Below are 12,523 nucleotides of genomic sequence, written 5' to 3' on the forward strand. Positions count from 1 at the left end.
TGCCTGACAACACCCAGCTTTATGTAAATATTCTGCAGTTGTTACTTAGGAAGCCTGGGGAGGGGAGAGGTGCCCCATGGCTCCCAGACTCTGTCTGTGCCGAATGTATTATAAAGTCGTGGGGGAGATGCCCGGCCCTGGGATGCTGTTTGGAGCTGGAATAAATGTTTTCTCATTCAAAAAAAAATAGTGAATGCTTTTGTAAAATAGCAGCAAAACCAAGACCAAAATGTTTCTTTAGTGTACTTTCATGATTAATGCTGACACATAGCATTGTTTGAACTCACAATAAATTTTTTATATATACCTTTTCATTACAAAACAAATAATATTCATGGCAGAAAATGAAGAAAACCAAAAAACAAAAATAAGATAAGAAATTTCACCTGAAATCCCAACACTTAAAATGCCATTTAAAATATTTTCCCAAGTAGCCCCATTTTTTAAAATGAGCAAATTAGTTTCCCACTTAACTTCTTTCACTTAATACTAAACTGTGAATAACTTTCAAAGGGTGATTTTCATTTCTGAAATTGTCCAGCTTCTAAGGCCCACGGCATGCAAGGAATTTAGCTAAAACACATAGTCCTCGAGGAGATGACAGTCTAGAAGCAGAAACAATATACACTGTAGTTAATGACAGTTAAAATGTCCTTAACAAGATTAAAAACTCCTTGGGAAAAGAATGAAATCCTCTCATTCACAGCAATATGGATGAGCCTGGAGGACATAATGCTAAGTGAAATAAACCAGGCACAGAAAGGCAAATACCACATGATCTCTCTCTCATGTGGCGTCAAAAAGGTTGATCACATAGAAGTAGAGAGCAAAACAGTGATTACCAGAGCCTGGGGAGGGGAAACAGGGATGGGAAGAGGTTGGTCAATGGGCACAAAGTTACAATTAGACAGGAAGAATAAATGCTGGTGTTCCCGTCCATAGTAGGATGACTACAGCTAATAACAATGTAGAGTATATTTCAAGTGAGCTAATGAAGAGGATCCTGAAAGTTATCACCACAAATAAATGTAAATTTTGTGGTGAATGATATGCTAACTACCCAGATTTGGTCATCATACAATGTATACATGTACTGAAACATCACACTGTAACCCATAAATGTGTACAATTATTATGTGTCAAATATAAACACTTTTTTTTTTTGAGATGGAGTCTGGCTCTGTCGCCCAGGCTGCAGTGCAGTGGTGCAATCTCGGCTCACAGCAAGCTCTGCCTCCTGGGTTCACACCATTCTCCTGCCTCAGCCTCCCAAGTAGCTGGGACTACAGGCGCCCACCACCACGCCCAGCTAATTTTTTTTGTATTTTCAGTAGAGACGGAGTTTCACCGTGTTAGCCAGGATGGTCTCGATCTCCTGACCTCGTGATCTGCCTGCCTTGGCCTCCCAAAGTACTGGGATTACAGGCGTGAGCCACCGTGCCTGGCCTAAACATGTTTTTTAAAAGAACACACACAAAAAAATAAAATTCCCTGAGAACTAGCTTTATTTCTTCCATTTCTGTGGTCTCCTGGTCTCAGACTGGAATTGTTTTGTTATTAAGTGAAAACCAGCCTTCAACTGGCCAAAGCACAAAGGTAAGTCGCTGACTCATGTAACTAAACTCCCTAGGAATAGACCCAGCTTCAGGCAGAGATGGATACAGGCTGCTCATCTGCATCATTTCGTCTGGGTGCTGCTCCTTGGCTCTTGGTTAGCTTCCTTTCTATTGGTTCCTTTTTCCTTTGCAGAGGCAAAAATAGCACACGCTTTTAGTTGGAGTCTTGCTGCCTCCTGGGATGTTCTTTACCACCATCCTGGGGATTCACTTTGACTCAATATTGGGTTGGGTTCTTTGTCTCCTTATCCTATATATTCCTCTTCTTTGATTTGCTCTCTTATTTTGGTGGAGCCTCCACTCTACTAGTTTCCTGAGAGAAGGTGACTTGGAATGAAATGTTTTGAGACTTTGTATGACCAAAATGCTTCTTTAGTTTACCCTTGTGGTTAATAGTTTTGCTGGTGTGAGAGAGACTGCCAGTGGTACATATATCTTGTCCTCCTTTCTTTCCTGGGTACATGACGGGATTACCTTTGCAAAGGACTAACAGCATGTTTGCAGTTAGGTAGTCTTGTGATGAGTGTAGCCAATAAAATGAACAAAGAAGTATGTGACCTCCAGGCCCAGGGAATTAGTAGCTTGGGTGCTACTCCAGGCTGTCTTCCCCTGCTGCAGGAGCTTTGGAGGCCACGTGTTTCAGTACAACATCTCAAGGTGAAAAGAATCTGGATACCTGAATCACAGGATGGAGGAGATCACCTGCCAACTTGCCTTTGCATGAACAAGAAGGAAGCATTGTTACGCTGGCCTACTGAGATGTTAGGGTTTCTTTCTTTCCTTTGTTTTAAAATTGCAATGTATCTCAGTGGAATAAATTATTCTTAGGTACATCGTTCATATAAAGAAGAATTCACGTAATCCCAGCACTTTGGGAGGCCGAGGCAGGCGGATCACAAGGTCAGGAGATCGAGACCATCTGGCTAACACAGTGAAACCCCGTCTCTAGTAAAAATACAAAAAATTAGCCAGGTGTGGTGGCAGGCACCTGTAGTCCCAGCTGCTCAGGAGGCTGAGGCAGGAGAATGGCGTGAACCCGGGAGGTGGAGCTTGCAGTGAGCCAAGACTGTGCCGCTGCACTCCAGTCTGGGCAACAGAGTGAAACTCTGTCTCAAAAAAAAAAAAAAAAAAAAAAATTCAAAACACTCCTGAGGGATACAAAGAAAAGTCAAAGAGATGGAAATCTGTAATCTTGGAAAGGAAGATTCACCACCAAAACATTATTCATAGTGGAGAGTGTGTTAATAATAAAGTTGATGCACTTCCAATAAATATCCCAACAGGGTATTCTTTTTTGTGGGAGAATGAAACAATCTGATTCTAAAGTTAATGTGGAAAGAGAAACTCTAAAGAAATATAAAGTTAAATTCAGATCTCACACCTGACTCCAGGATAAATTCTAGTTGATTAAAAAATTAAATGTAAAAAAAAAAGATACCATAAAATATTAGAACAATCATACTTGTTTTGAAGCAAATGCTGGGGAGGGCATTTCTAGATATGACATAAAACTGGGGAGCCATCACAGAAGAGGTTGATAGATTCAATTATTCTAAAAGAAAAAAGAAAAAATCCACATGTAAAAACCCTCCCTAAGCAAAGTCACAAGACAAACAGTAAACTGGTGAGCATTTGCAACTCAAATCACATATAAAGAATAATTTCATTGCTGTGTGTTTTAGTCCATTTGTGCTGCCATAACCTGAGATGGGTAATTTGCAATAAATAGAAATGTATTAACCCACAGTTCTGGAGGCTGGGAATTCCTGAGAGGTCAGCATCTGACAAGGACCTTCTTGCTGCATCATCCCATGGTGGAAGGCAGAGGGCAAGGGAGAGGGCAAGGGGCTGAACTCACTCTTTTATAACAACATCAATCCCACCCATGAGGGCGGAGTCCCCATGGCTTAATTACCTCTTAAATGTCCCATCTCTTAATAATGTTACAATGGCAATTTAATTTCAAGGGTATGTGCCACCACACCCAGCAAATGTTTTTTTGGTATTTTTTGGAGAGATGGAGTTTGCCATGTTTCCCAGGCTGGTCTCAAACTCCTGGGCTGAAGTGATCCACCTGCCTGGGCCTCCCAAACTGCTAGTATTACAGATGTGAGCCACTGCACCTGGCCTTGTCTCATTTTAATGTCTCTCTGGACCTGATAATTAAAAAGACTTGCACTTCTCAGATAAAAGTGATTTTCTTTTTCTCAAAAGGATATGAACAGAGAGAAAAGAAAATGCATATGGATCTTCAAAGATGAAATGATGTTCAGTCTCACTCATAATAAGTAATTTCACATTGAAACTACAATGGGATATAATTTTTCACCCACTAGACCAACAAATATTTCAAAAACTTTTTTTTATTATTGTACTTTAAGTTTTAAGGTACATGTGCACAATGTGCAGGTTTGTTACATATGTATCCATGTGCCATGTTGGTGTGCTGCATCCATTAACTCGTCATTTAGCATTAGGTGTATCTCCTAATGCTATCCCTCCCCCCTCCCCCCACCCCACAACAGTCCCCGGAGTGTGATGTTCCCCTTCCTGTTTCCATGTGTTCTCATTGTTCAATTCCCACCTATGAGTGAGAACATTCGGTGTTTGGTTTTTTGTCCTTGTGATAGTTTACTGAGAATGATGATTTCCAGTTTCATCCATGTCCCTACAAAGGACATGAACTCATCGTTTTTTATGGCTGCATAGTATTCCATGGTGTATATGTGCCACATTTGATAACACATTGTATTACTGAGGATACAGGGAAACAAGAACAATCACAAATTACTTGTGGGAGTCTAAATTGTTGTAACCCTTGCAGGGCACAATTTGACAACATCTATGAAAATTTTGCATGCAAATACCCTTTGAACCAGCAATTCTCTTTTAGGAATTCATCTATATTTATAGATATGTGACATGATGTGTGCACAAGTCTCTTCATGGTGACACTGTAACAGCAAAGACAAGATAAGCTAAACAGTAGCCAATAGGGGATTGCTTAAATAAATAACAATACAGCCACACAAAGAAATATTCTGTAGCTCTAAAAATGAATAAAGAAGCTCTTTATGAACAGACATGGATTCATCTCCACTGCATATTGCTCAGTGAAAACAGTGAGTTGTAGAGCGTGTCTACAATATACTACTATTTGTGGTTTTCTTAAATGATGAAAATATGTATAGCTTTTGCATGAACAAAATATCTCTAGAATGAAGTATGTACAAAAATCTGTTAATCATGACTGTTCATGGGAAGGGGATCGGATAGGAGAGAAGGTGGAAAGGAGAATTTTCACCATTTATACTTTGAAGACATTGATTTTGGGACCAAGTGAATACACTGCTTATCTAAAAATTAAAAATAGTTAAAATTTAAAAAGAAAAAGTGCAGTGGCACACGCCTGTAATCCCAGCACTTTGGGAGGCCAAGGCAGGCAGAACATCTGAGGTCAGGAGTTTGAGACTAGCCTGGCCAACGTCGTGAAACCCCGTCCCTACTAAAAATGCAAAAATTAGCCAGGCATGGTGGTGGGTGCCTGTAATCCCAGCTACTGGGGAGGCTGAAGTAGGAGAATTGCTTGAACCCAGGAGGCGGAGCTTATAGTGAGCCAAGATCACGCCACTGCACTCCAGCCTGGGCGACAGAGTAAGACTCCATCTCAAAAAAAAAAAAAAAAAAAAGAAAACGAAAATGTGAAGAGAACAGTTTGGGCACTTGAAACCTACCTTTCAGCATCATTGGTGATGTCTGGGGTGGTCAGTTTATAGGCCACACGTGTGAGAGTGCCACTCTGCTGTCTAGTATATTTTAGCAATTTTAGGGACACTATTGCTGTGAGGACTGACACTGTCCCTGTCCACCATAGGACAAGAGTGTAGGTTTTGGTTTCCATTTGCTAAGGTGACATTCAGCTGATATAGTCCAGAGGAAAGGAAGGAAAATGGAGCCACTTCCTTTTGATATCTTAGCTGATGACAGCCATAATTAGTGAGTAAGAAAAAATGAAAAGATTTCCAGTTGAAGATGACTGACTAAACATGAGAATTTACCCTTCCTCCCTATTTAAATCCTATTTCAGGGACCAAAGGGATATAAAATGGAGAGTAATTCTGTAGCAGCATTGGAAATTTAGAAAGGGTGCTTTTTGTGTTTTAAAAATAGATTTAGGGGGTACAAGTGAAGTTTTGTTACATGGATATATTGCATAGTGGTGAAGTCGGGGACTTTTATTGCAACTATCACACAAATAGTGTACATGACACTCATTAGGTAATTTCTCATCCCTGAGTCCCTTCCCACCCTCCCACCTTTTGGAGTCTCCAATGTCTATTGTTTTACTCTCAATGTCCATGTGTACACATTGTTTAGCTCCACTTATAAGTGAGAATGTGCACTATTTGACTTTCTGTTTCTAAGTTATTTCACTGAAGATAATGGCCTCCAGTTCCATCCATGTTGCTACAAAAGACATGGTTTCCTTTTTTTTAATGGCTGAGCAGTAGTCCATGATATAAATATATACACCACATTTTCTTTATTCAGTCATCCATTGATGGACACTTACGTTTATTCCATGACTTTGCTATTGTGAATAATGCTGCAATGAACATACAAGTGCAGGTGTCTTTTTTATACAATGATTTCTTTTCCTTTGGGCAGATATCCACGAGTGGGATTGCTATATCAAATGGTAGTACTACTTTTATTTCTTTGAGAACTCTCCATACTGTTTTCCATAGAAATTGTACTAATTTATATTTCCACCAACAGTCTCTAAGTGTTTCCTTTTCTCCACATCCTTGCCAACATCTGTTGTTTTTTTGACTTTTCATAGCCGTTCTGCCTGGCGTAAGATTTTTGTTTGTTTGCTTTTTTGAGATGGAGTCTCGCTCTGTTGCCCATGCTGGAGTGCAGTGGTGTGATCTCAGCTCACTGCAAGCTCTGCCTCCCAGGTTCATGCCATTCTCCCACCTCAGCCTCTCAAGTAGCTGGGACTACAGGCACCCACGACCACGCCCAGCTAATTTTGTTTTTCTTTTTGTATTTTTAGTAGAGATGGGGTTTCACCATGTTAGCCAGGATGGTCTCGATCTCCTGACCTTGTGATCTGCCTGCCTCAGCCTCCCAAAGTCCTGGGATTACAGGCATGAGCTACCGCGCCCGGCCAAGATTTTATGTCTTTGTGGTTTTACTTTGCATTTCTCAGATGATTAGTAACGTTGAACATTTTTCATATGTTTGTTGGTCACTTGTGTATATCCTTTTGAAAAATGTTTATTCATGTCCTTTGCCCACTTTTTAATGGAGTTATTTTTTTCTTGTACAGTTGTTTGAATTCCTTGTACATTCTGAATATTAGTCCTTTGTTGGATGCATAGTCTGCAAATATTTTCTCCCTAGACTTCATAAATTACTTCAGTAAAGTTTCAGGATACAAAATCAATGGTAGAAAAATCAGTAGTATTTCTATACACCTATAACAACCAAGCTGAGAACCAAACCAAGAACTCAATCCCATTTACCATAGCTATGAAAAAAATACCTAGGAAAATATTTAACCAAGGAAGTGAAAGATCTCTACAAGGAGAACCACAAAACACTGATGAAAGAAATTGTAGATGACACAAACAAACGGAAAAATAGCCCATGCTCCTGGATTGGAAGAATCAATACTGTTAAAATGATCATACTGCCCAAAGCAATCTATGGATTCTATGCAATTCCTACCAAACTACTGTGTTAGTCTGTTCTCGAATTGCTACAGATACATGAAACTGGGTAATTTTTAAACAAAAAAGGTTTAACTGGCTCACAGTTCTGCTGGCTGTACAGGAGGCATGATTCTGGCATCTTCTCAGTTTCTGGGGAGGCCTCAGGACACTTACAATCATAGTGGAAGGCAAAGGGAGAGTGAGGAGTCTCACATGGTGTGAGCAGGAACAAGAGAGAGACTGGCAAGGTGCTACACCCTTTTAAACAACCAGGTCTCATGAGCATTCACTCACTACACAGTACCAAAAGGGCATGGTACTAAACCATTCATGAGAAACTGCCCTCATGATCCAATCACTTCCCACTAGGCCTCACCTCCCACACTGGGGATTACAATTTCACATGAGATTTGGTGGGGATACAGATCCAAATACTATCAATTACCAATGTCATTTTTCACAAAATTAAAAAAAAATCCTAAAATTGATATGGAACCAGGAAAGAGTCTGAATAGCCAAAGCAATCATAAGCAAAAAGAACAAAGCTGGAGGCATCACATTACCTGACTTTAAACTACACTACAAGTGTATAGTAACCAAAACAGCATGGTACTAGTATAAAAATAGACACACAGATCAATGGAATGGAATAGGGAACCTAGAAATAAAGCCACATACCTACAACCAACAGATCTTTAATAACATAAACAAAAATATGCAGTGGGGAAAGGACACCCTACTCAATAAATAGTGTTGAGAAAATTGGCCAGTCACATGCAGAAGAATGAAACTGGACCTATATACAAAAATTAACTCAAGATAGGATTAAAAACTTAAATATAAGACCTGAAATTATTAAAATCTTAGAAGAAAACCTAAGAAAAACCCTTCTGGACATTGGCCTAGACAAATAATTTATGATTAAGACCTCAAAAGCAAATGCAACAAAAATGAAAAAAGAAAAACAGGACTTAAACTAACAGGCTTCTGCACAGCAAAAGAAATAATCAGCAGAGTAAAACGACAACCTACAGAACGGGAAAAATATTTGGAAGGGATGTTTTTAAGAGATCAGAAGAGACAAAACATTCTTGAAGATATAAAGTAGATGGAATCAGATTGGTGGCAGTTCTAGAATTTGGGTCCAGAATAAACCTGCTAGCATTGCTCCAAAATAAAACGAGAAATTGTACTAAAGGTTTAGGTAGTGCTAAAGAGAAAGAGAGGGCTGGGCACGGTGGCTCACACCTGTAATCCCAGCACTTTGGAAGGGCAAGGTGGGCAGATCACCAGAGATCAGGAGTTTGAGACCAGCCTGTCCAATGTGGTGAAACCCCATCTCTACTAAAAATACACACACACACACACACACACACACACACACACACACACACACAATTAGCTGGGTATGGTGGCACACACCTGTAATCCCAGCTACTTGGGAGGCTTAGGCAGGAGAAGGCAGAGGTTGCAGTGAGCTGAGGTCGCACCACTGCACTGCAGTCTGGGTGACAGAGCGAGACTGTCTCCAAAAAAAAAAAAGAGCGAAAGAGAGAATATTGGGGCTGGAGAATAGAATCAGTACTCTCAGGTAACAGCTGCATGGAGTGGGGACAAGGAGGATACCTACTAAGAAGTCAAGCAACTCGGAGAATCTAAATGTCAGTCTGTCTAGTCACAGGTCAACTCGTTGCTATGTCAGAAAAGCAATCAGTTCTAGCAAATTAAAAACATATTCCAAAATAAAAATCGAACAACTGTTTCATAAAGAATGGGCCTAACCGAAGATCTTATCAGAGAGCTGAAAGACTGAACAGAGGAATTCTCTTAGAATACAGTGCAAAAGCCGGGCGTGGTGGCTCACGCTTGTAATCCCAGCACTTTGGGAGGCCGAGGCGGGTGGATCACGAGGTCAGGAGATCGAGACCACGGTGAAACCCCGTCTCTACTGAAAAATACAAAAAATTAGCCGGGCGTGGTGGCGGGCGCCTGTAGTCCCAGCTACTCGGAGAGGCTGAGGCAGGAGAATGGCGTGAACCCGGGAGGCGGAGCTTGCAGTGAGCCGAGATCGCGCCACTGCACTCCAGCCTGGGTGACAGAGCGAGACTCCGTCTCAAATAAAATAAAATAAAAAAAAAAAAAAAAAAAGAATACAGTGCAAAAACAAGATGACAGGGATAAAGCCGAATAAGTCAGCAATTATAATACGACCAATGTGTAGTGCTCATAGAGTACCTGGGTTCAAATCCTGCCCAATCCTTTCTGATCTTGGGTAGGTCATGGAACCACTCAAATCCTCAGTTTCTTCAGTTGTTAACTGGGGACAACCAGAAGAACTACCTATAGGCTAGGTCTGAGCACTGTATAAAATAACACGGGTAAAGTGCTCAAGAGATTGCCTGAATTGAGGAGGACTCAATACCGCTTAGCTACGTTTCTATCACTATTAATATTACTAATGCGCCATCAGACATGCTAAAAATAAATACCTACAACAGAGTGGAGACTCTGTCACTAAAAACATAAATAAATAAGTAAATAAAATATACAACCACATTAACATTCACAAAAGTATTCTAAAATAAAATTATTCAGGAATGTTGAAAACTAAATGACAAAGGTAGTCACTTGTTTACAAAATCAGTGAAAGATGAGAAATGTGAAATAAAAAAATGGAATTTAAAGGCAAAAATATTCAATAGGACAGATTTTATATTTACACATAAGAATATGAAGACACTAGAACAGCAATGAATCTTTATGCCTGAACAACATGCTATCAAAATATATAAAGAAAAATGAATTGATGAGTTAACAGTCAAAATAAGAGGATTTAGTAACTTTCTCAGAAAAGAACTGATTTAATAGACAAAAAGCAGTTTTAGATATTGAGATCACAAGGCTGACTCAGTAGTAATATACAGAAATTTGAACTCAGTATAGAATATACACTCTTTGTAAGTACACATATACTATCTACAAAAATTGACATAGTAATAAACCAGAAAGTCTCAATGAATTTCAAAAAGCAGAAAACACCCAGGCTAATTTTCTAACTACCATGCAATGAAACCAGACATTAGAAATAACAAAGAAATGAATATCCCCAATCAAAAAAAAAGAAAAAGAAAAAGTTATATGTATTTGGAGATAAAAGCAAAGCAAAACAGAGAGGCATTCTGTTATTTATGCATAAACCAGGAAATCATGGTTGCGATTGCCAACAGTTTATACAGGGACACGGGCTCAGTGTAGTAAAGCCAGCAGGGTGTGGCCAAAAAAACATAAGAAGACAAGGGAAAATAAATGAACTCTAAATGTTAGGAGACAAAGCATGGAAAGTAGAAATTTTAAAATAAAAAAGCAGAAATTGATGGAACAAACAAACAGGGCAAACAACAAAATTTGATAAGCCCCAAATCGAGTTCTTTGAAAATAGCTAATACGACTGTGAAACTACTGGCAGACCTGACCCAGAAAAAAAAAGAGGAAGAGGCCGGGCACGGTGGCTCACGCTTGTAATCCCAGCACTCTGGGAGGCCGAAGCGGGCGGATCACGAGGTCAGGAGATCGAGACCACGGTGAAACCCCGTCTCTACTAAAAATACAAAAAAAATTAGCCGGGCGTGGTGGTGGGCGCCTGTAGTCCCAGCTACTTGGAGAGGCTGAGGCAGGAGAATGGCGTGAACCCGGGAGGCGGAGCTTGCAGTGAGCCGAGATGGCGCCACTGCACTCCAGCCTGGGCGACAGAGTGAGACTCTGTCTCAAAAAAAAAAAAAAAAAAAGGAAGAATTAGAAAAGAAATATAACTATAAATAGGGAAGAGATTTAAAACTTGTAATTAACTCTATAGAAATAAATTGGAAATTGTGTAAGAAATGAATATTTTTATAAAACTGTAAATTACTACAATTAACGAAAGAGTCAGAAGACCCAAATCCTTGCTGGTTCTGTTGAAGAAATCGAAAAGGTAGTAAGAGATCCGGCCCTGAAACAGGCTGCAGATTCAGGTAGTGTTATGGGGGATGCTAGTGAACCTTCAAGGAGCATGTAATTCCAGTTATTCAAACTGTCAGAGCACAGGAACAGATGGAAAGTTTTCCTTCTCCTTCCAAGTCTAGCAAAATCTTGACAACAAAACTCATTTGAACGATAAGTATATGAAGTAATGCATATGTTAATTAGCTTGATTTAGCCATTCCACAGTGTCTACATATATCAAAACATCGTGTTGTACACCACAAATATATACAATTTTTATTTATCAATTAAAAAAATAAAATAAAAAGGAAACTAATTTGCACTCAAGGGGTAGAGAGGTTTGCATGGAAATGCTTCAAAAAGGCCTGGAAATAATCCAGATGCTAGCAGGCTACCTCCTAGTGGCTGGAGAAAGAGGGCTTTCACTTTTTACCCTACACACTTCTGTACAATTTTATCTTTTTTCAATAAGTATGTATGAGTGGATTAACAATGGAATAACTGTTTAATGCATTCATTATTTTATTACTTTTTAAACCATAAGAACAGGTAGGAAGTATTTTCTATATAAGGGGTTGGCAAATTTTTTTCTGTACAGAGCAAGATAGTAAATATTTTAGTCTTTGGGGGCCATGCAGTCTGTCGCAACTACTCAACCTTGGTGGCTAGCGTGGAAGCAACCACAGACTATATGTAAATGAATGGATGTGGCTGTGTTCCGTTAAAATTTTATTTCAAAAATAGGCTGCAGGTTGGATTTGGTCCACTGCCATACTTTGCTAAATCTGATTTCTATATTAGTGGGGAAATTGGTATTTTGATATATTTTATTAAACCTCAGTCCAATATTTTATTCACTTATTTAAAAATATTTACTAAAGACTTTTATGTTCCAGGCACTGCTGTAGGAACTAGGAGTACTGGGAACATACCAGTGAATAACACAAAGCCACTATCGTCATGGTGGTTGCAGTCTATTCTGAGAAAACAGACAACAAGCACATGCAGAACAAAAACAACAACAAAAAAACAAAAGACATGCTCAAGAGTGATAAATGCTATAAAGAAAACAAAGCAGGACCAGGCGCGGTGGTGGGCGCCTGTAGTCCCAGCTACTTGGAGAGGCTGAGGCAGGAGAATGGCGTGAACCCGGGAGGCAGAGCTTGCAGTGAGCCGAGATTGCGCCACTGCACTCCAGCCTGGGCG

The sequence above is a fragment of the Hylobates moloch genome, unplaced genomic scaffold (genome assembly GCF_009828535.3).
Source record: "Hylobates moloch isolate HMO894 unplaced genomic scaffold, HMol_V3 SCAFFOLD_14, whole genome shotgun sequence".
Lineage (NCBI taxonomy): Eukaryota > Metazoa > Chordata > Mammalia > Primates > Hylobatidae > Hylobates > Hylobates moloch.